The sequence below is a fragment of the Cucumis melo genome, chromosome 6 (assembly GCF_025177605.1).
Source record: "Cucumis melo cultivar AY chromosome 6, USDA_Cmelo_AY_1.0, whole genome shotgun sequence".
Classification (NCBI taxonomy): Eukaryota; Viridiplantae; Streptophyta; class Magnoliopsida; order Cucurbitales; family Cucurbitaceae; genus Cucumis; species Cucumis melo.
Window position 1 is genome coordinate 13,249,627 of NC_066862.1, and position 25,036 is coordinate 13,274,662.

Sequence of the window (25,036 nt, forward strand, 5' to 3'; positions counted from 1 at the left end):
TTGAGTTGAACCTCTGCTTTCATCAGTGTCCCCTTGCTGAGTCAGCAGGAGAGGAATGAAATGGCTCGACTGAAAGGAGAGGAATGAAATGGCTCGACTGAAAGGAGAGGAATTCAATGGCTCGACTGAAAGGAGAGGAATTCAATGGCTCGACTGAAAGGAGAGGAATTCAATGGCTCGACTGAAAGGAGAGGAATCAAGTCCTCGTCCCTGTCGAGGTTGCAGCTTTCAGTGGACATAATATCTAAAAGATGAATGAGTAGATCTCGGAACTTGAAGAAAGAGACCGCGCGCACGAGAGGGAGTGGTGATCAAGATCCTAGGCTTTCTTCTTTTGGGATGGGAATGAGGAAGTCGCTGGGGAAGCTGAAGTTGGTCTCGTCCCCGTGTTGAAGTCGCTTAGTTGGCCTTGGGAGAGGAGTTCCTTTCCGTGTACAGAGGCCTTTCCTTTCATCTCTTTCGACCTGCAGTTCTAGGGTTTTCATCCATGAATGAGATCAGATGAGGCAAGGACGTGGCTGATAACCCTTTTCCCTTTGACTTAGATGTCTGAGTTTATCCGGTGAAAGGCCTAGCTAGTTTCCTTTCCAAATAGGCTGATTCTTGGATTTCTTTATCCTTGTTATATTAGACTTTTGACTGAACTTAGCGAAGAGTTCCCGGGCATTGAATCTACGAATGAGTTCTATGGGCATTCCATGGCGAATGATAGCAACTCAACTTCCCACCGTGGCAGCCTGCCTTTGTAGAAAGTCTTTGGCCTTAGCTCCTCAAATTCTTCTAGTTCCATCTTTTTACCTTATCAATGAGGAAAGCTAATATATATGGAATCCTCTCCTTTCAGTCGAGCCTGTAGAACGTCTTTCATTTCATCGAGCCTATTAGTTCCATCTTTGATACATCTACATTTAGTTCCATCTTTGATACATCTACATTGTTCAAAAGCCTATTTTTTTTTAGTGTCCTTATCAATGAGACGGAGGTGAATATGGATTTCATCAAATTATAAGGGTCAAAGAATTTGAGATGAACAAGGTCATATGAATCTGTCTGTCGTCCTCCGTAGCTTAATTAGGAGTCCTTAGTTGCACTCCTGTTAAGGAGCTTCTCTTTGTTCTTCAATCTGATTTTCACCCTTTATGAACTTCGTTGCACTCCTTTTTAAGGATAAGGATAAGTCTTTATGAAATGAGCCTTTGATCCTCTCCTTCTTAGTCTCGCTCCTCTCCTTCCTAACCTCAGTCGAGTGGCTTCGCTCTGAACCTATATTTTTTTTTCTACGAGTACCTTCGCTCTGAACCTTCCTAACCTCAGTCGAGCCGCTTTCGCTCCTTCGCACCTGTGAAGGTCGCTTCTCAAATTCTTCGATCATTCTTCTCACCTTTAAGGTTCATATGGATTTCTGACTCCTTCTACGCCTTCGGACTGCTCTTCTTTACTTATTAGTTATTCTGAATATCTGATTGATTCACCTTGCATTTGAAGAATTTGAGCTAATATTTAAATAAGGGTCCGGACTAGCTTAATTAGGCAAGGAATAAGACTCCAAAGGATCAGTCCGAAGTCCTTTTCACATTCTTTGAGCCTCTTCCATCTTTTCTACATCTACAAGCTGAATATGGATAGTCATCTGGACCTTTGTTTTTGCTTATCGGACGTCAACTCCTTCTCAACTCAACTGGAGTAGCTTAATCTTTTGACTCTTTTGAAAGAAATAGCTTGAGTGAAAATCTGACCTTTAGCAACGGCAGGAGTCTTTGTGCAATACCCTTCTTCTGCCCTTAAAGCGTGCGAGCGCCTAGCTACTAAAGTTGCGAGATTGAAAGGGTCCGAAGACTAAGCTTCACCCAGTACGCAACTCGGTTTTCCGCCCGAACGACCCTAACGTACGGAAAAGAAAGAAGAAAGGCAAAGAAGCTGTGTCACCCCTGACTATCAAGCTTCTTGCGAGGAAGCCCTCCGTTACACTAGCCTTAAGCTAATGGCGGACATAAGGAAGCATTAGTCCAGGGCCTAGAAAGAAGGATGAGTCAGAAAAGAAGAATTTGTCTCGAGCACGACATGTGTTCTCCTGTCGTCAATCTTCTTAGTCGGTGTCTCCACTAGCTGTAGGGGCGAAGCAAGGCATGAAGCTCAGAGCTGCCAGCTGCAACTAGAGCATCCCCGTCTTCAGGCCGAAGGCAGGAAAGCAAGCCCTAAAGTCAGGAAAGGTAGTCCGAAAGGGCGGGATAAGACAAGGCGGGCGGCTAGGCTGAAGGCAAGGAAGTCCCGTCCCGGCAACTGCTGGCCTGGCTGTCGACGAGGAGGAGTCTACTAGCGATGCCAGCTTCAGATCTGATTTTTCATCTTCCTTCCAAGTTCTGGAGTTCCATTGCATTAATTCATCCGGCTGGAAAGACCTACACCTACTACATCAAAACCTTCCCCTTTGAATAAAAGGTCCGCTTGGGTTCCAAACCTTTTGATATGCGGTCTCGCTATTCTTTGTTTGCATTCAAAGGTCTTGTGCCTGCGCTATGAGTCACGTTCCTAACTTCCAAAGGAATGAATCGATGAATATGGTAGAGGAGCGAAAGAAATGAAACTACCACGGACCGGTTACGAGCTAGTTGGAGCGAAGCTCACACACACACCGGCTGATGCGGGATCACATGAACTTGCTTGCCGCCCGGCTCCATAGTCAGAAAGTGGAAAGTAGGCCCGCCCCCCATAACCACACGGGAGGTTCACGAGATGAAACTGGATGGTCCACGCTTCTTCGATCATTCTTTGAGCCTCAATTTGAAAGAGCATTCGCATTCATTCTGCCTAAGGCAAGCCCAACTTAAGCATTCTTCCTATTCCTACGGTCGAGCAACAGCATTTGAACGAGCAAGTTCTCTCCTTTTCAGTCGAGCCCTCTTCCTCACATGTTCTGGTGGACAAGACCGCTGGACATGGGATGCTGTCCTTTATGGATGCTTTCTCTTGATATAAGCAGATCAAGATGGCCGAGGAAGACAGAGAGAAAAACTAGTTTCTCACCATATCAGGGTACCCTTCTGTTACAAGGTGATGCCCTTCCTTTGGTCCTAAAGAATGCCGGGGCGACCTACCCGCGAGCCATGACTGCGCTCTTTCATGATATGAATGAACAAGGAAATGGAGGGGTCTATGTCGATGACATGATCGACAAGTCTTGCTTGGGCGGAACCCCGCCTTTTGAAGAAAAGATAGACACAGGGAAGGAGCGGCCTTTGACAAAGTTCATCAATCTCTATTCAATCCTCCTAGAAATCAATGAACAAGGTCTCGACTGAAAGGAGAGGAAGGACTCAGCTTCTTTAAGTGGAATAAGACTCCTAATAAGGGGAGAAAGGTTGAAAGGCGTAGTGGATCACTGACATCATCTTCTCATTCACGTCCAATTACACCAAAGAAAAGAAAAGAATTTGCGAAGGACTCTCTCCACTAACAATAACAAGAAAAAAAGAGCGAATATCATATTTGATGGGACTGATTTATCCATATGAAATTTCTTCTTTTTCTATTCACACCCGTCCGAAGGACTATCAACCTATTATCATTCTTTGACTCAAATTCTGATCGCCTTTGTTTTTGCTTACCGGACCGCGTAGTTAGGAGTCTGAAAGCGGAGGACTCATTCATTCCACTAGACGAATTTGAGACGAATCTTCGTTGAGGACAAAGTCCCCTTGAGGAGAAAGCCAGCTCGACTTCCAAACCTACTAAAAAGGTTCATCGATAGTCGGACGTAGAAGGCTCCGTAGTCGGACGTAGAAGGCTCAGAACCTACTAAAAAGATTCAAGCCTATCCTCTTCCTTTACCGCTCCGTGGGAACCTCTTCCGATAATAGAAAAGAACCTTCTTTCTTTCAGTTTCTCTTCCACTAGGCTGCTAAAACTGGATAGGCTTTCCTCCAAATAGTAGGTTTTGACTTCGGACGGATGAAAGAGAAACTTCTCATTCCACCGATGAGGCTTATGAAAGATCGGAAAGAGATAATTAATAGTTCGCGCTTACTCTGGATCCGGATCGACTGAGATTACTTCTTCCTATGAAAGAGAAGGAGAGTCAGAATATGCGGAGTTGGGGAACCGAGTGATCGATGCTAAGAGCTACTCACTGAAAGAGAGACTTCGTACTCAGAGTCTGACTGAGGCTTCTGCTTTGATAAAGAGATCTTACCTTTCGTACTCTAAGTTACTCTGAAGAAAGATAGAATTCCCCTTCCGAGAGTGGTTCCCCCCTTTCTTCTAACCGACCTTGATCAACTACTAAATGGAAGAAAGCCTATCCTCCACGAGGTTATGGATGAGGTCAGGAATACGAATCCTTATCCTTCGAGCGAGGCGTCCTCTCTATCTTGAGGCTTGATTCTAGTTCACACCGAGTCAACTAGCTCACTGAGCCCTCGGCCTCTTTCATCCTATGGGATTGATTCAAGTCCTATTCAATTTCTTCCCATTCTTTCTCATCGGTATCCTATAGGTAAGATAGAAGAAAGATATTCCATGATCAGAGTCCGAACGTCTTGAATTTAGTCGAGCCTTATGTGCCTCATTCTCTTTCATTCCTTATTCATTCGTCGGCTGAAAATCAGATCATGTCCCAACTCTATAAAGAACTGTAAAAAGACGTTAACGGATGCAAACGCCCTTTCATCCTCTTCATCCTCCATTTTCAGAGGAAAACGAAGAAAGCGTTCTACGATCCATGAACCTTCGCTTTAGAAATTCAAAGGTCCAGATTAGCTTAATTAGTCATTGAGTGACGTAGGGTTGAAGACGACTGCTTTTCTTGCAGAATCCTCAGTCCAAGTAGTTGCTGGAGAAGAAGAGGAAAAGTGCGTGCTCCTGTGTCGGATGCCTCATCCCTACTCGGGTAGGGCATTTCTAGGGATCTTTCCCAAGGCAAGCTTCAAAGGCCGACTCATTCATAGGCTCTTGGTTACGCTGTGAGAGGTCTTATCCATAAGGACTATAGTCAATGCCCACTACGCGGTGCCAATGCTCTTCGACGAGGGGTAAGAAGACCAATTCTCATCCGTGGTGGTGACCCCACTCCTAGGTGCTCGACTCTTTCATTATCGGTTGAGGAAGCTGTCCCAGGAGAATAGGTTAGCATTATCCCTTTCGAAGAGACTGAGTCAGGAGAGTGAGCTGCTCTCCCAGCGGCAGAGGTTATGAAATATGCTCTTTCAAAGAGGGTCAATGTACGATCGGGGTGTGTTAAGCAAACAAGAAAAGAGAGAATGAAAGAAGAAAACTTGTTCCATCTCGCCCTATGTCAAAACCGCTACGTGGGAAAAAAGAGAATTCAGACTGAAAGATCAGATCAGAATCGCTTGATGATCTTTTTCTTAGTTGTCAATATCAGAAGAAAGGAGATAGGCCTTCTCTGAAACTTAAGGAAGAAAAGACTCTCCTTCGGACTCAAAAGGAGGACTTATATCTTGATAATCTCAACTTCTTTCTTGAGCTCTTTCGCAGGGAGAGAGAATGAGAGGATCTCTTTATCAAAGAATAAGACAGGACGAGGGCTAACCTCGATGATTAGGCAATACCATAGTCTAACTTCTTTCTTCTAGTCCCCTATAAGCAGGCTAGCGGTCCGCATCCTCTCCGCCCCGTGGGAGTCTCGCCTATCTCCTCGTAACCTCATCCGTTGTGAGATTAGCTGTCGAGCCTTTATCCTCACCGCGTAGTGGGTCTTTCCTTCGTCCCCTCGTACCTTTATCTACTAGCCGACTAAGAGCATCATCGAAAGAAAGGAATGCTCTTTCCTTAGTAGAGACCATTATGAATGAATAATGAATAAAGTAGCTCTTTGAACGTAAACGTAGTCGGAATGAAATGACTCTTTTCACTCGCTTGTCCGAAGGACGTAGGAGTCGCTTTGCGCTCCCTCCGTAGGACGTAGGGGGTTATAAAATAACTCGACTGAAAGGATCAAAGAATGATCTCAGAATTTGAAAGCGAAGTCCTTATCCTTATTTATTTTGGAGCCTGAATGAACAAGGAAGGAGTTGAGAAGTGAGAAAGGCGATCAGAATTTGAGTTTCGGTTCTCTTCCGCATGCATTCTGAGAAAGATTGAGTTCAAGCCTAGGATTCTTTCTTTCTTATGTTTTAGAAATGTGCGAAGCATTTTCTCTTTTATCAAGATTATGAGATTCTTAATACGAGATCTAAGAGAAAGAGAAAAGAAGAGCTTTATAAATAAACTAATTGAATGTTGAGAATCAGTCTTTACTTAATTATGAGGCGCTGAAGATATTGATAATCAGATTTTCAATCATCAAATCGGAAATGAAGATCAGACTGATTATTAGATTCGCACTTGAGCAGTTTCGCGGAGATAGAAAGGACTGAGTCTGCAATAAGAAAGCCTACGGGTCGAAACCTAGTCTGACTCGATTCTACTCTTTTTTCTTTTTTGACATCCAGTCAAAGCCTTTATTTATCAGTCAAAGCCTTTCTTTCTTCCCGTAGTATGGGACGTTGGCAGCAAGGCTATAATCGTATGAGCGGGTTCTGGTGCGGGGCGGTCTTCCGTACGGAAAGCAAAATATGAAAGGCTATTCTATTATGTGAAATTTGCGGAATTCGGAATAAGGGAAGACATCTGGCTCGGCAGAAGAGAAAGAGTATTCATTCCCAGTTTCAGCTCTTGTAGCGGAGGCGGTAGCAGAAGTTCTTTCTTCAGTGGCTTAGTTTAGTTATGCTCTTTCATGCGATCTCTTGAGTCAGGCCTGAAGCCTGGCGGTGATTCATTTATGGATCAAGCTCAGAACAAGAAAAGGATTTCTCCTTCAAAGAAAGGCTCGCTATAAGCCTTGGCAAAGTCAATGAACAAAGGCTTATCCCGATCGACTGATGAGGCATCCTCTCCGTCTCGCTATTCCATAACCTCTTCTCGTCGAGATCCTCAACTCTTTCTTCAAGATCTTTCCACTTCCTCAGCTGCCACTGCATCTTCCTCAACCGGTACGTGCGTCTTTCATTCTTCAAAAGGTGAAGGAAATTGACTTCTCAGCCAGCCGCGGACCTCCGCCTCTGAATCGAATTCGGACACATTCTTCTTCTTCATGCCTCTGCGCGTCCGCCTCGTGGAGTTTAGCGCGTGCACGAGCGTGCCTCTCTATTCTGGTACCTTACTTATTGATGGATTAGGTCTAGGAATCCTGATTTCTTTTGTTCAGCATCAAATATAGTAGAACTTCTTTCACTTCAAGAACTGACTTCTCTCTCTCTCTCCTTCCCCTTTCAGAGCCTAATCTCGACTTCCTTCACCCTACTATTAATTCAAGGGCTCCTTTCTGATAACCTTCCCTTTCCAGAACTCTTCCGGAGCTGAATGTGAAAAGCACCCAAGGTTAGGCGGGGAAATCCTTCGATCATTCTTTGAGCCTCGACTTATGAATAAACATACTTCCTGACTCCCAGTCTCGCTAACTATGCCTGGGCCCCCACGGGGCCGAGACTGATCTTGAATTACTGACCTTTTTGATAATGGAAGGTAGGAATCTTTCTGTCTTTCTCATCTTGGATTTGTCTGGGATCCTGAACCAATATCATCTCATCATCCTCCCCTATAATGAAGAGTGAGCGCGGACGATTGATGAGTAAGGGATCAGACTTTCTTAAAAGATGAAAGTCAATAAATTAGGATGCGTAAGGCTCTGCTCCTGCCTGTAGGTCTACAAGAAAGCTACCCTACACCTTGAATCCCGGGTTTGAATGTGACGGGATCATCTTTTCAAGCAAGAAAGGGATCAGTTAGGCTTTTGGGACAACTCTCCGTCGTCCTTTGATCTGCCTCATCTCTCTCCCTTAATTAAGGTAAAGCTGCTTCTACACCGCGTAGTGGGTCGAAAAAATTAGATCTCGCCTACTCGTTCATGACTAAAAGCAATTATTTCAGAAAAGAAGAAAAGAACTCACAAAGAATGAAAGACAAAGAGAGATAAGACTGACAGTTTGATTCTCATTCTTGATTCATTGAGTTCGAATTGAAAGAAGAAAAGATCTCATCACTCCAGAGAGAAGAAGATCAAAAAGTAGACCGGCGAGACCTTGTTTAAGGTGTAGAAGGAGAGAGAGAGTTTTAGCAGTTGATCAGACTGATCAGTCGTGCAAATTTGGAGACGGAGAGGCTCGACTGAAAGGCGAGGAGAGGATCAAAGAATTTGAGAGGAGTTGAGAGGAGCAAAGAATTTGCGAAGGAGAGGGACGAAAGCGGCTCGACTGTAAGGAGAGGGACGAAAGCGGCTCGACTGTAAGGAGAGGGACGAAAGCGGCTCGACTGTAAGGAGAGGGACGAAAGCGGCTCGACTGTAAGGAGAGGGACGAAAGCGGCTCGACTGTAAGGAGAGGGACGCGCGATCTCAGGCAAATAGCCTTGCTTTTCACTCTCTCTGTCCCATCTTCTCTTTCTGACTCTTTCTCTGAAAGGGATGATTCCACGTTCCCTACTCTTTCTTCCATTTTGAGAGTCAAATACCGCTACGTGGGGGTGGCGAAGAAAGCGCAAAGCTAGGCGCACAAAGAGCAAGCAGCTCAGTCAATCTACAGACGTATTCTCAGATCTCGAAGGCAAGGGGTAAACTAATCAGTCTCGATCGGGGCTCTTTCTAAGTCTGCTGTCCTTGCTCCTCTTTCAGAAGTAGCTCCCTTTAGTCAGTGGCTCGACCCCATTCAGCCCACTACGCGTCCAGCCATGAAAGATCTTTGTTGATATTCACGAGTCAAATCCCAATTCTAAGGGATGAGCGAGACCGGAGAGAGAAGGAAGAAAGTCGACAACTAGACTTCCAGTTCCAGCTGAGTCAAAAAGGAAGCGAAGGAAGGAAACTCCATTCTTTCAGTTGAGATCATCAGCTCGACCGATAGGGAAAGGAAGCATGAAGAGTCATAGGAATCCGTCCCAGTTGAGGGATCCGTTGCGGTAACATAATAGGAATCTGTCTCGGTTGAGTCAGAGGTTAGAGATCTTTCTCTTTCAAAGTAGGGGAGTGAGATCCCAGGTTCTTTGATCAAGGTAATGAATTCGACTACAGGCCTTGGCTTATAACCGGTATGGGTAAGACATCCATCCCCAGAGTCTGAGTACGACGGAGGGGGCTCGTAGATAAATTCAGGTGCGAAGGTACTCTACGTTTCAGATATAGGAGAGGCATTTCTCTAAGAAAAGAAGAGAAAACGAGGAGCGCAAATCGACTTCTATTTCTATTAGAATATGATTATGAGAAGCTAGCCTCGCTCGAAGGAAAAGCAGAAGCAAGCTAATCTCGAGCAACCCCACCTCTCCTTCTTGCCCTTGCTGAGTCAGCAGGAGAGGAATGAAATGGCTCGACTGAAAGGAGAGGAATGAAATGGCTCGACTGAAAGGAGAGGAATTTTCTTCTTGCATTTTCTTGAATTGTTCCACGCATTGAATGCTAGGCTTTTAGTGGAAAAACAAAGGAGCAAAGAATTTGCGAATAAAGGGCTCGACTGAAAGGAGAGAAGGACATATTCATATTCAACTCCGGCCTAATTAAGCTACGTAGGACGAGTCAGAAATCCATATTCACCTGTCCTCCGGTTCAGGGAAGAACTCGACTCCCACGGGGCCCTTCTTTTCAAGTCGACTGATAAGGAGTCAATGAACAAGGAATGATCGAAGAATGATCGGCGAAAGGACTGAATGAGAATATTATCAGGAGCGAAGCAGAATCAAGCTACGAAGGACAGGAGCCCTTTCCCTTTCTTTGAAGAAATAACTAATAAGTCGACTCAAAACAATAGGCTTCGAAGAAGCTCGACTAAGAAGGAGTCAATGAAGAAGGACATATGAATCTGAATCAATATCAATGAGACCACTAAAAAAGAAGAGGAGAGAGTCGCAACCACTATCTCTATTATGAGAATATATTCCAGAATCCAAGGATAAACCTTGGAGCCCACGTAGCGGTGAGGGACGAGATAGCTTTATCACCAAGGCCTTCTTCCATTTCTGGAGTTTCTTTCTTTATGAGCATGAGATGCACTTTTTTTTTGGACTTATATGCTTAAGACCACTGCTCTCTGGATCACCACGGATAAAAAAGAAGAAGAATTAGGCCTTCACCTCGAGCATCCTTGCTTTCCTTTTCCTCCTTCTTTGAATCGCAAGTGGGAAGGTAGGTGGAAGGGAGTCGGAAGTTTTCTTCTCAACCCCACGAGGTGCCCCAAACTCAGGCCTTTCGGTCTCGATGAAATTGAGGACTTTTGTGTAGAGAGGGAAGTATCCACTCGTATGAGTCAAAAGAAGTGAGACGATCAGTTCAGCAGAGGCCTAGGCAAAGGCTCGAGGTTCAAGGGCAGCTGTTCCGGTAGCTCTTTCAGTTCTTGTCGTTGAGTCAAGCTATTTATGATTGATGAATAATGTAGATTGAGAAAGGCATTGACCTTCATCCCCGTAACTGAAAGAACGGGAGGCGGAAAGGGAAGTTGAGGAAGGGGCCAAGTCCTTAGTTGACTCGGGCTAGGAAAGATCCGTGAGTCTGATTGCTGTGGCACATCCAGAGTAAGTAATCTTTCTCCACTGCAAAGGTGCTGCGGCGCCGAACCGGCTCGACAAGGAAGACTGAAAGCGCTATCCCACGAAGCATAGGATTTTGAGTGATGCTGGTATATCGGTATCCTTCCGTAAGAAGGATCAGGCGCGAGGAAGAAAACAAGGTCCTGAGGACTCATTCTCTGATTGATGCATCGGGCTAAGATTCCGATCTCGCAATCAACTAGATAGAAGAAGACACCGCGGGATAATAAAGAAGCTCGTCAAGTTATGGAACCTCTTTTGTGGAGATTGGGAAAGTGAGGGGCAAGACCCTTAGCAATGGTGTGGGGCGTCAGAGGCTCTTGCCTCGTGGCCAACTCCTTTGACGATAGAAGCAAACGAAGATTTTCATGTCAAAGTCTTTCAAATGCATAAATTGGTCATGAGAGTTTTGAAGCACTTCTTTATTTGCAGGTTCAGTAGCCTCATCCGTCAGATCCAAGGCAAGTAGCCTTTCTTTAAACGAGATTGAAGGTCTTAAAGTCAAAAGCGAAATATGGCTTTTAGCCACATGAATCAGGCACATGAGGCATGAAATCAAGAGCGGGCGTCCTAGTTTGACCTCCCTACGACCCCAGATTTCCTTTCCCTTCCGCGATCCAATGCTGATGGTCTTGGGGACTTTCTTTCTCGTGTACGACGAGCCGGTCCGTGCTAGCTTAATTGTACTTGTCTATTTCATCTCGATCCCGTCCTTCGGACTGATTTATGGAACTCACTTGTTGGACTCTTTCTGGAATATTCATCTTTCTTTTTCGTCTTCCTTAATTCTTTTGAAGTGACTGTAGAAACTTCACGATACTCTGCGGGAGAGAGAAAAGAGGTTCAAAATCCAGACAGAGCTCAAAGCATTACTTTTGGGGATTGGTTCAAATACTTCTTTTCTTGCACCGGTCTCAAACCCGACAACGAGTCAAATCCTCCTTGGCTGAATCAAATGAGAGGAAAAGAAGGTCTGAAAGACTTGTATTATTTGTTTAGGAGAAGTGCGCCGAGCATCAGTATAAAGAGCAAGGTAAATAGGAAGCCTCATCCAGCAAGAGATCTTGCGGAAACCGGTCCGTGCTAGCTTAATTAGGCTCTTCTTTCTGTTGGTGATAAGAGTTCTAAGGCGATCGCATTTCACTCTTTTCTTTACATAAGAGAAATCGCCTTCTTTCTACTGGTATAAGGCTATTTTCCTATATTTCATTCCCGATTTTTCCCTTATGCGGAAGACATTGGTGGTGGGACAAGGGCGGATGCCTCAACCGCGGAGTGGGGGTCTGGGCTAGTTAGTCTAATGATCTTAGTTCTTGCCTTGATCTCTTTTCACTTCTTCCCTTTCTTCCGATCATCTTATGAAAGATCTGATGTAAATAGAGAGGACTTGCTCTTCGTAATCCTGTATTCCGATCCTTTGTCTCTGGGATATCCCGATTCAGGTCGAATACCGCCTCAATGAACAAGGGCTAAAGGGAAGACGATTCCAGTTATCCTTCTCAGAGATCTAAATCAATCCAGTTGCAAGAGCATACAACGGACGAGGCGAAGAGTCTGAAACGAAAGCTTCAACAAGAAGAACTAGAGCGAAGAACAAGAGGATGGCACAACCTCTGCGACTGACTTTCTCTCCTAGAGCGGTTTGACTCCAACTTTCCCAAGGGCTCCTTTCGTCTTTCCTTGGCCTTTCCCACTACGCGGTGCTTACCGAGCGATCGATCGAACTACTTATGTTGCAAGACCAACTGCAACTTCCTCCATAACCGCCTCAATGAACAAGGGCATCTCATCTGCCGACCCGAAGAGTCTCAATCAAATGATAAAGAGCCTTAGATTCTTCCCTAGTCCCTGCAAGATAGAGAGAGAATACTAAATGGGCGGCTTCGCTTTCCAGAGCAAATCTTCCCTTGAAACTTGAGCTTCCCAGTGGGATTATGGAGTTTGGCATGGGAATAGAGAGAGAAAATGCAGAAATCAGCCTTGGTGGGATTTAGCTGCCTGCCTCAGACTCGTATGAGCGGTCTCTTCCTCTTGTTCTGACCTCTGACCCGAGCCTGTCTCAAAAGCGGCAAGATCAACTGCTCCTGCTTAGACTCCTGCAACAGGGGAATAGGAAGGAAGGTACGTAATATGGAATAAACTCCCCAGCGAGAGAACCTTCTTTGCCTGATTCTCGTCCTTCGCATGATAAAGAAGGGCTTTCCAATTCAATACACGCTCGCCAGCACATTCTATTCTCACTGAAAGAGAATTTGGAAGCATTCCATGCCAAAGGAAACTCACATCGGATCGATAACTCAAAGAATCAATCCCGTACGGGAACAAGTAACTGAAAGAAAGAGGAATTCTCGTGAGTAGGAAGCGATAACGGAAAGGTCTTTAAGATCAAGAGTCAGATGCAAAAGGTAAAGACTGTCAGTTGAATGAGATCTTTACAGCTAAGATTATTTGTGGAGAGGGAGAGGTAAAGGCGCGAAGCCGCTTGGCCGAGTTGTAGAGTCAAAGAAGAAGCTTGGCCCCCACTCTGCGGTTAAGGAAAGACCGCTCGACAAGGGCACCCATAGGGTCTCAATCTAGGACCCGCACCATGCATTCCTTCAGAGTCGGGAGGTAGCCTTTTGAGTCAAGATATGGTGGAGAAGCTGAGCCTGCTCTCTCGCTAGACATTGACCGCTCCGTGGGTTATGACATTCCCCACGAAAGTGTGTCATTACAACACTTTTTTTTTTTTCACCTTCTTTCATTGATTGATTTGCCCCAAAACGAACTAGGACCCCCTTACCGGTACACCTAAAAAAGAGGGGAAGCATGCTCTCCCCCAAGGGAAGGTTCAAACTCTATTTCGCTTTCTTACGCAGTCTAAAGGGAATCCGGTTTACAAAGGCAAAAGCGAGAGGGTCGATCTTGTGCAAGGTTGTAGAACGAGAGAGAAAGAGATCTAATGCTAGGGAATCAAAATCAGACAAGAGGGAGAAGTAGCTTAATTCAGAAACTGAACTTAAGTCGCTTCGCTTCGCGCCTTAAAGAACGTGGAAGAGAAAGATCAGATCTTTCATGCCCAGTTTCAAGCAAGGCCGACGGCCTGAGATCTAGCTTGAGTTCTAACCTCGTGGCCAGTCTACTTTCCTCTTTTTTTGAGTTTGGAGAATGCTTCTTGTCGTGAGAGATTCCATCTTTTCTCATGAGAGAGATTCTTTCATCCTTTTATTAGTGCATTAACGAGATTCACCAACTTCTGAAAGGACTGCTACTTTAGCTCTTGAAACTAAAGCAAAGCCACGGATGACTCATACTCATCTCTCCCAGCCCTTTTCACTCCCCAGCGGGTTTCCCTCACCTTTTCTCCTTGCATAAGTTGTGGTTTGCATTTCCTTAACATAAGGCTTGAGCAGAAAGACCAGTATTTCAGCCGATCCAACTGAAAGAGATGACGTCAACTCAAGAGAGAAAGATCAAATTCCCTATTCAGACCGGATCCAGTCGATCCTACCGCGGAGTGGGACTAGCTCGAGCAGTTCCATTCTTTTATGGGAGGGAAAGCTTCTCCAACTCCAGCTGCCTCTCTTCTTAGCTTAGTTCGCGCTTCCTCTTGTTGTGAGACATCCTTCTTCTCAAATTCGTCTATCAAATCAGTCCTTCGCAAATTCTTTGCTCCTTGCCTAGGTTAATATGGATTTCTTTCCTTGCACTCCTGGATAATTCCTTCTTTTTTCTTGAGGGCTTCGATCATTCTTTTCTTTTCTTTTCATGATTTGAATTGGACGTGAATGAGAAGATGATGTCAGTGATCCACGTAGCGCTTCAACCTTTCTTTCTCCTCTCTTTCGGAGGAGCGGACAGCCGTCAACTACTTTCTATTTATTTATCCCAGGGCGCAAATGTGCTTATTTTAGGCTTTTCCTCTATTAGTAGTAGTAATGATCTTTGTCGAAAACTGGATTCCTTTCTCAAATTCTTTGAGCCTCGTCTGATCGGGAACTCACCTGCACCGATGGGAGAGCATATGAACCCATACCTCCGCCCCTCTCCTTTCAGTCGAGCGGCTTTCGCCCCTCTCCTTTCAGTCGAGCGGCTTTCGCCCCTCTCCTTTCAGTCGAGCGGCTTTCGCCCCTCTCCTTTCAGTCGAGCGGCTTTCGCCCCTCTCCTTTCAGTCGAGCGGCTTTCGCCCCTCTGTAGCGCCCAACTCTGCTAGTGAGCTGCTTCGCTCCGATCCACGCTATCTATGGGGCCCCCCCGTTCCTAAAGCATTTGACCTCGCGTACCAGTTCAGAAAGAAGCCTAGGCCGAGGCCAAGGGCTTTGAAAGTACACAATGAAAGGTGTACTATATATTGTATTTTCATGAAGCTGTACGAGTCCTTGATAGGTTTTCACATATCTCAACTGGAAAGGACTCACTCTTCTAATTAAACTACCACGGACCGGGGAAAAGGAAGATGCAGTTTCAGCAGCTGTTGAAAGAGGATGCTCCGCCTTGTTTGATCTTGCGATAAAATGAGTCAGACCATATGCGATCCCAAAGAAGAGTCAGAGTACGAAAGGAGACTAATATGGTAGAATAAATCAGTCCTTCGGACGGGTAGAAAGGTAATGAGACTGTAAAGGACAGGCGCCTTGGCTTAGAATAGAATATGAAGGCAGGAAAAGTAGGGTGATTTTCTTCAAATAGAGTTCAGATTCTCGAGTCAAACCCCTTGGAAAACCCTTTAATCAGAGGGAGGGCTGTCAAATTCTTTGAACTGAGAGAATATTGGCATTCGCTATCCTTTCTTGGAAGAACCTACGCCCCAACGGGTCTTTTTTGAATTTCAGGCGAAGTTTTTGGAAGGCATCCCTTTCAGTGGGTCTTCTTTAGTTTGAATTCCAGTGGCAGTTCTTCTTGCTGATCTAGTTGCTCTTGATTTTATAGATCGGTAGCATAAGTTGTGGAGGTTGAAGAAGCCTCATCCCTTGATCGGACAGATTCCCTTGATGACTCTCCAACTCTTTCCTGGAGATGAATGAAAAAGAAGGAAAAGAGAACTCCCGGCTACGTGTCCTTTCTTCTAATTCGCGAGTCGACTCAATTCCTTATACTTCCTATATTCAATTGCCTCAAGCGAGTTTACCTTCTTCAAGTGCTTGAATTCGTAGAACGCTTTCTTCTCATGTGAGGAGGACATGTAAATCCAAGTTCATTGAGTTGTCAGCCACGCTATTTGCCTTGGCTTTGAGCAATTGCCCTAGCCGATCATCCGATCTATCTTTAAAGAGATGACTCAACTTCTTAAAGAGAAGAAAAAGAAGGACTGGAGACACCACTTCCCTGTCAGCGGTGCGGTCTTTCCTCTCCTTACTTATCTTATCAAATCAAAGCCCTTCTCAATTTCATCGAAGCACGGAATCAAAAACTGCATCTCGCCTAGGCCTCAATTTCACATTCTGCCTAATAAATGGCTGATCCCACTCCGCGGTTCATGGATTATCATGATTGAGAGTCAAAGTTGCGGACGAAAGGCTGCGAGACTCCACGGAGCCTAAAATCAGTACGAAAGCCTAGGGTCTTGAGCTCAGCTGAGGAAGGGGAATCGGCGCATTCGATCTGGAGTCCTAGCTGGTTTCGGCTCTTTCACTTGTTGAGGAAGTGATAGCAGTAGCCCTTTCCGCTCTTCAAAAAGAAGTTGAAGGATTTCTTCTTGCAGCAGTGGAAAGCTCTTCTTTCTTTGTTGAATAGCTAAATCGATCCCTAGATCTCCATATCCCTACCCAGGAAAAGCGAAGTCAGCAGTAAGCGTGGAGGGTGGTTCAGCGAGAAAGAGAAGATATGTATGCATATTCTCCCTCCCTTTCTATGGGTGGTCAGTCATATCTATCCCCATAGGGAATCGGGATCCCTTTTTTTTTCAGTTTCTAACTTCCCAGAGTCATTATTCTATGGTATGAGAGGAAGAGAGCAACTAAGTAGGAATTCGACCGGCCGATCAGTTCTTCCATAAGAAAAGAAGGAACTCGACGTACCCGAGGTCAAATGAGCAACTAAAAGTCTCCGTCGTGTTGAGGAAGCAGCTCTTGTTTTTTCTCTTGTAGCCCACTACGCGCTTCCTTCCCCTTTCAGGATAAGTGAGTCTTCTTCTTCGGTAAGCTCTTGAATGAGCTATGAATGATAAGGCCGTCGGCGAGGCTTATTTCTCGTCATCCTTTGATTGTGAAATCTCGTAAGAGAAAGCAGTATCCCTTTCATTCTCCGTTGCTGCAGAGCCCCCTCGATCGGTTTTCTTTCATCCCCAGCGAGGTTGAATAGTGGCTCGACCTACTATACTAAAGAGGGAAGAGGAATTGCTCGACAGGAACCCGGGAAGATAAAGCTTAGATTTGGAGAGGTTTGACGCAGGAATGAATGGACGACTGATTCCCCCAGGAATGAAGACATTGATTCTGCTCTGAACCTTTTCTTTCATTTTGCGCGGTACAAAGGCCTACCAGTACTCTGACAACGGAATTCTCAGTTTCCCTAGAGCTCTTCTTAAGATGAATAAGAGAAGGTACTCGTAGTTTCAGGTTGGGAGTTTAGGAAGAAGAAAGTTTCATTCCCAGTCTGATGAAAGAATCAGTACTAGTCACGGATCTCAAGAAAGAAGCCGCTCGGCCGGCCGTGAAAGAGGGATAGGACCGCAGGCTTAGGCTTGCTGCCTTTTGACCTCCGAGGAGTTATCTTTCTTGAGTCAGCTTGTAAAGATTCCTTGATTTGAAAGAAGAATGAGAAGTTCTTGAAGAAGGAAGTTCTCTTTGTATGAGATCTTTCGTAAAGCCTCAGGCAGAGTTCCGGATCTCTCCCGTAAATCAGCTCTCCCAAGATAAAGAGTACGAAAAGAATGGGCAGAAGTCTCTTTCCCACTCCGCGGTGAAAACAAAGCTGCTACACCGGCCTCATTCATACTCTAAAACTCTGTAAAGCTACCCTTTTGCTTCTTGGTTCAACTCCTACATGAATCTTTGGACGAGTCACTTTTTCTTACTTATGCGGACACATTACTTGTAAGAACCAAGAGGAATCTTTTCAATCAAGGGTATGAACATAGAATTCGGACACTTCTCAATTAAACTACCACGTAGTACCGGGAGGGCCCTTCTCGCAGCTGATGGAAAGGCTTTGTCAGCCTTTGATTGGTATCATTTTCTTGTTTTTTGCTTCATTGATTTTCTTTTTTTTGGGTTCTAGTTTCGATCGAGATTTTTGGAGTAATGCTATTCATTCCATAAAGACTAAAGAGGCTAATTGTCAAATTCCCCCACTCGACCGCGTAGTGCATTAGGTTCAAATTGTGGGTTCATGAATATGGATAAAAACAAGTCCTTCGGTCTTCAAACTCCTAACTACGGGGTCCAGATGAGTCAGAAACATTGACATCTGTGGATTCTTTCATTCTCGTTCATGAGTTCATTCTGCTTTTCTTTACGTAAAGTCTGATTCCTTGCGTGATGACTGCTTTCTTAGCTCAAATTCAGAATTTGCAAGGGCTCGACTGATAAGGAGAGCAAACCACTTTGTAGCAAGAAAGAATGAAAAATCTTGAATTTGTTCTCTATTATCGTTATATAGAAAGATTCGAAAAACTAAGAAAATGCAAGAACCGAGAAAAGGCAATGAATGAAAGGATGAGTTGATCTCTGATCATTTGCTTAAGACATGCATGAAGAGATTGATCAAGATCAGAAGAAGAAAGATAGAAAAAGCTAGAACTACCGAGAAATTGACTTCTTCTATTTCATTTCTCACGAGATTTCTTTCTCTTTTCTTTCATCCTTCTTCAAAGAAGATTTCGAAAAAGTCATGATAAAGCTTGATAAATAGGGAAAATCTCTGATGAGGCTAGGAGCAAAGAATTTGCGAATAAAGTCTTATGGAACTGAATAAAGAGGAATTTCACCCTTGTTCATTGCACTCCTAACAATTAAGGATAGTGATTCAGAGTTGAGTCAGTCACAGATTTTCCGTGGGCGGGAGATCGAGAGTCGGAAGTTTCACTAAGCTTTTTACCAAAGACGAGACTCCAAAATTTCGCCCAGAGGCAGAAGCCTACTCTCTTTTTTAGGGATCCCGGAAAGCGCTCGACTCGAAGGAAGAGATGTCATTGAGCGTAAAGCTTATTGACTCGGTATGAATACGACCGATGAGGCTGTCTTCCTTTCTTATGTAATTCATTCTGGGTTAGGCTTCCACAACTAAAGAAACTTCAGCCCCACTTATCCGCTCTTTCTCTTCTCAATCTTTTCATCTGAGGAAAGGCTCTCTTGTAGAGAGCCGAGCAACCTTACGTCAAATACTCAGAAGCAAAAAGAAAAGAAAGTGGAGTCCAGTGCTGGACCCCCGACAAGTATGTGGGTTGCTTCATCGTGGTCTCCCTGATCGCTCTTCTGACTTGAAATTCAAGGTTCTCTAAACCCTTTGAGTAGGGCGGGGACTGTTCTCCTCATCGTCAATATCTCAAAAATAGGATTTTGACATTGAAATTTCAGGAATCGCCCCGCCGCCAGTACCTTGAAATATGGCCATTGTATGTAGTCAAGGCTGCACTGGGTTCCAGTGTCTATTCGATGTACCTTCTTTTTTGAAATCAGATTCTTCCACCTCTTTACCTTAGATAGGGACTAAGGCAAAGTTGAGAAGGTTCATCCCGCCTTCTCCCAACTTATTCTGGTTAATGTGCCATATAAGTTTGTCCGTCTTCTTGTCTTTCTTCTCTTTCCTAATGGAAGAAAATCCGGTATTCCTTCCCCAATATTTGTAGAAGCCCGACAGAGATATACCGCTCCTTACTTAGACTATGTCTTTTTTCTTTCTAAAGAATGAATTCAGGCGTAATGTATAAAATGGGGGGGGTTGCCAATCTGGTCCTGGGTGCCCGCCCGGATTTCTAAACACTTCCAAAACGTCGAGATCAGCCGAGCTTCTCGATGTGCGATAGAAAATGTAAGGGGATTCTTCTTTCGGCCCACGGTCCCCTTTCCTGAAAGATCCGTGGGAGCTCATTCCCCATTAAGATAATAGGCACATTTCCTTTCTGAGAAAAGAGAAAATTTGACATTTGCACTTTTGGCCGTCCATTAGCCTTAATAAATGGGCCAAATATCCTCCAGGCTGAGAACCCCATTCGCCGTCTGACTCTCTAAATTCATCTATCGCCCATAGATCATATCAGTCATCCGGAATATTGCTCCTTCCCCTGTATACTTGTAGTACCCTTGAAAGTCTAGTAAGGAAGAGGGTTTTTTGAGTACTTGGGCTCCCATACATCAAGAGTTGCCTAGTCTTGACCGGCCTGTGGCAGACTAAGGCCACCCAATCGAGGAGGAAATACTTATCCCCAAGTTCCTCCATCTTATAGGGGTCCGGCCAGCCCTTTTCCCAAAGATAGCCTGCGATTCGCTCCCCAAGCCTTTTCTCTCGCAGTGGAAATCTTCCCATATTTGCCGCATGCCATGCTAGGATACCTTAGCACTACTGCACTTTGAAGCATGGGATCCGACATCGAGCCACTCATCGTGCTCTCGGAGCCTTTTGATAAGTAGGCCGCTGGGGGGACGCCCTGTAAACACTCCTTTTTTTCACGAGTGCAGCCGCTTCGTCCTTCACCGAGTGCAAATTTCCCCCACTCAAATTCTTTGAGCCTCAGATAGGCACAAATGGACCCCCAGCCGAAAGGTGACCCAAGACTGCCGTGACTCCCATGATGGGAATGCACCGCGACCCTGTAGCTTTATAACGAGAGGCACTTTCATTCAATATACCCACGTGAAAATGGCGGGTACCATCTCTTTCCTGAATTCGAAATTCTCATAGAGATAGAGAAGGGCTTGCACCATGAATATCCAGCACAGAAATCTTCTTTCTCTCACCCCTTTTTGAAGTAATTCAAATTCATCGTCTAAGATTGAGACTATTACCTTTTACGGTCATCTTCGATAGTCCAGTAAAGTCAGTCAAGGGAGAATGCCGTGCTATGTGTCTTTAGTAAGAAGAAGATGCTTTCTGTATTCAATTGGGAATCTTTCTGAGTTCAATAGCTGCGAGTATGAAAGAGAAAGAGGCTTGATAAACTCTTCAAAAACTATCCATTGAATGAAAGAGAAAGAAATCTCTTCTTCTTTCTTGAGCAGTTGTTCATATCCTTTGAAATTACTTGAGCAGAGAAAGAATCATAATAAAGAAGAAGAGCTTGAATTACTACTTCTATTGAATATCTGAAACGAGCACTTGAGCGGAGTGCAAAGAGCCCACTCCCACTGACATATTTGTTCATATCCTTTTCAAGAATCTTGAGGACTTTCGCCGGAGCGGTTCGGAGAAGAGAGAGGTAATAAGAGGGTCAATGAAGATGAATTGAGTCGACTGAGTAGAAGGAGATAGAAAGGACGGAGTCTTCAACCCTACTACGGCAACTCAATTTCTGAGAGCTTCAGTCTGAAATAATCAGCCTACGGACAGAACTCAATTTCTGAGAGCCTTCTACGCCTTATAGGGTAAGGAATCGAAGCTCTCAACTCCTCTCCTTATCAGTCGAGCCTCGCATAAATCGATGTGAGCATTTGCTTAACATATGCGGATTGGTTAATAGGTCTTGCTCATATCGGGCAAATACCCTCTCTCCCTGCCCCCTAACCCGAACCGATCCTCCTATCTATCATTGTTCGCGCTTCGACCCTTGCTTTCATTCTCATCACATTCAAACCCGGTATTTGACTATCCGATCACGTGGAATCATCCCAAGAGTCAAATCGACTAATTAGGCCCCACTCCTAGGTTAGGCTCGAGAAGAGGACAATTTCCTGAAGTTGAAAGAAAAGTGATTGCACGTGCCCCAGCATTCAAACTCCCCAACCATGGATCGGCTGCTCGACTCGGACTCGGGTCAAGGGACTGAATCCGCACCTTTCTGAGGCAGAAAGCAAGAAAGAAGAGGATGATCATAGACGTCCGTCCCCACCAGCGATTAAACTACCACGGACCGGGAAAGGCCTCAGTCAATCACTAAGCTTTGAGGGTCAGAAGGAGGACGCGTGGTCGGAAGGAAATCGGCAGTTTCTTTCTCCGTTGTTTAGGCGCGAAGCGCATTTCTGACAGAGACAAAGAAAGGATTGACGGAATTGATCAGACTGTTAAGGATGAGGCGAGACCAGAGGTGAGAAGAAGATCGAAAGGAGATAGAGAGGAGTGCAAGTGCACAAGAAAGGCGAGACCCCTTCTTCTTGCATCCGTTGATTCAGTGGGTCCATGTCAATTCTCGAGAATGAGAGAGTCTTTCCTGACGCCCTTTCTTTCAATTCGATTGTAATGTCCCAGAAGACAGGATGTGAACACACAAGGCACCGCGGAGTGGGAGCCGTCAAAGACCCGACTCAGGCATTATCACATGATTGGATTAGCTATCTTGCTATAATATAAGAAGGGTGGTCAGTAGGGCGCTCCATGTAGACCCAGGTAGGATCGATCGGAAGGTGGTCTGAGTTTGAAAGAAAAGAACTGACCAAAGAATTTTCGGTCTATCAATACAGGGTTGAATCAAGGTTTGACTCCTTTTCATGATTCCACTAAAAAGGTCCTCAATGAACAAGGACATATTAACCCCGAAGCGGCGAAGATAAAGGAATCAGACTTCCTCGAGCGATCGGCTAAGTTCTTTTAATAAAGACAATAATCCACAAACCACTGATGAAAGAGAATTCCACTCAACAGGCTCAGGCTTCGAGGTAGCCACTATATGCGGAGATAGGGGGTTGCCTCCACCCTCTTTCTTTGGGCGAGTTAGCGCCTCGTCCACTTTCCGTCTTGTCGACTTCTCTCCTTTCAGTCGAGCCCTCAGTCCTAGGCAAAATCTAATGATTCATTTTTGCACTCCTCTCCTCTCCTTATCAGTCGACTTTCAAAGAACCTCCAAACAAAGTCTCGCTCCTCTCCTTCCTAACCTCAGTCGAGCCGCTTTCGCTCCTTCGCACCTTGAAGATGAATATGGATTTCAGACTCATCTGGAGTAGCTTAACTTCGGACCGAGAAAAGATCTTTTTTGACTGATTTTGACATATGAAATTTCTTCTTTTTCTTAGCGAAAATTCAGAAAAAGCTAGGTTTTGGGTATGGCTGGCAGCAACTTTTCATTCAAAATCTTGAATTTTTTCTCTATTATCGTTAAATAGAAAGATGAGAAAAAGGACCATTTTGCAAGAAAAAAGACGGGAAAACGCAATGAAAGAATCAAGCCTATCAAAGAAATGAACATTGTTTGATTATAGTTTGACTTTCTGGTCCGTAGGTTAATATGGATAGTCCTCCGGATAAATCCTCCGGACAGGGATCTTGTAGATTCCCAATGAAGAAGGTTATGAAAGAAGAATGATTCTTGAATTCGAGTTAATGAGCTTCTTTCTTTGCGCCTTTCTTTCTCCGTCCTTCGGACTATCCATATTAGTCGCTTCTCAAATTCTTTGAGCGTCCGGAGGCTGAATTCATATGAGTTCCTTCGTCATTCCACTGATTTTATGGGACTTGTTCATGGAACTAAGATTTGCGGATGACTCAAACTTATGGCGTCCCTTTGTTAATTAAACTACTTCTACCTCTTCCTTGAACTTTCATCCGCTCCGTCTTCCTTAATTGCTCAACCTTGATTTAAGGGCAAATCTACCATTCCCTGCGCCAGTCAAATCAGATTTCTTTCTCTTTTCAGGATGGGAGACTCGTGAAGTTCATCCTTTTCTTAATATGCCTTTGATATAGGCCTTGGGATGAGGCTGCCTCAAAGGAAAGCAAGGACATAAACTTATGAAAGCGCCTCAATGAAGAAGGCTCAAAGAATCTTCGTCCTTATTAAATTAACTTCCTTAAGACCGGCACGAGATTCAAAGAAAATGATTTGACGTGTGGGAAACCCAGGAAAATGCTCATTCAAACTCCCAGGAATCGGCGGCTCGTGGAGGACAAAGGCCCCACCCACCTCTTCAGTCGCCCTTGGTCTTGGTGAGACCGGTTGAGGCATCGGATCGCGAACTTTCAGGGGAAGGAGGGCCCCAGGGTCGGCAGTCTCTTTCTTTGTTAGCATCCGTACTATGAGAAAGAAGTAGTCTCACGGAGTAGAGGAAGAGGATCAGAGTCTTCCGGGATGGTATTTCCCCGATCGGGGTGTGTAAAGCGAGAACCCCTTGTTCATTGAGGCGGTTCAGTCCTGAAACCCATGCAAAAGTACGAAATCAGCGATGTGATGAAAGAGAAAAGAGTCCAGCTGATCTTTCTTTCAAACTTCCTTCTCTCCTATGCGTCGGGGAAGGAGGGAAGAAGCTTGACCAAGGGGAAAGGAGCCTCAGGATCTGAGGAGAATGAATCTCCTTTATTTAGTACGCTCAATTGGCTCGGTCGGGAGAATAAGGATAGGCAGTCCCTAGTGGGTGGGGCTTAGCCGAGTTTAAGAAGGAGCACAAATACAGAGGAATTCCCCGCCTTAGCCCGAGCAGCTATAACTCACCATGAAGAATGGTGGGGTCGGCTCAGTTCTTCGATCTTGAGGAAGAAAGGCTCACAGGCACCCCTTTCAGTTCTTCGCCTTCCCTCCGTCGTCCCGTATGAGGTTGAAGCTGGAAGTTGCCCTTGTTTCAAGACTTTCGGAACTAGGTTGAAAAGTGATCTATTGATTTGTCTGAACAAGTCAGAATAAATGGAAGGATAGAAGGCATCCATCAAAAAGTTGGAGGAGTTCTATCAGTTGAGAGAGGAGACCGCGAAAGAAAGAAGTTGAAAGATCAATGAAGAAGGTTCAAAGAAAGCTAATATGGATATAAATCAGTCCTTCGGACCGCTCCGCCTCTCAATATTCTTTGAGCCTCTCCTTCTGCGAAGCTTATAATCAGATCTCATAAGATAAGAGTCCTCCGAAGGATAGGCTTTTCTTTTCTTCCTTTCATTATTTTAGGTTCGGATTGAAAAGAGGAATACTGGATAACCCGACTGATTTATGGAATGGAATTTGTTGCGGTATATCGGTATCCTAGAACTTCTCTTGTTGCGGGACTTCGATCATTCTTTGAGCCTTTTCTTGGACTGATTTATGGCGGAAATGAAAGACGCACGGACCGGGAGGGAGCGGCCCATAAGTTTGAGTGGAATTCAAGCTAATATGGAAACTCGTCCTACGTAGCTTAATTAAGACTTCGATCATTCTTTGAGCCTTTGAAGAATAAGGATAAGGACTCCACTCTTTGTGCCTCGCAAATTCTTCTCAACTCAATGAACAAGGGCTTGATCTTGTCCTTCCTAGCTTGATTCTCCTTCGCACCTTGAAGGAAGATGAATATGGATTTCTGACTCGTCCTACGTAGCTTAATTAGAACGAAGATTTTTTTCATCTCAAATTCTGAGATAATTCTTTGCGCCTACTCCGCCTTGTTCATTTCTTTCTTGTTCAACTTATTTCATTGAATATCAGAGCTTTAGAATTTCATCTTCT

General features: G+C 44.8%; 1 long non-coding RNA gene across 1 annotated transcript in view; it reads right to left on the minus strand.

Annotated features, from left to right (window-relative positions):
- Window positions 1-13,304: 13,304 nt before the first annotated feature.
- The window catches only part of LOC127149817 (uncharacterized), a 51,115-nt gene continuing 39,383 nt past the window's right edge, over window positions 13,305-25,036 (minus strand). Inside the window, exon 2 of the long non-coding RNA XR_007821523.1 lies at window positions 13,305-14,383. This is a non-coding gene — a long non-coding RNA (uncharacterized LOC127149817). The remainder of the gene's footprint in view (window positions 14,384-25,036) is intronic.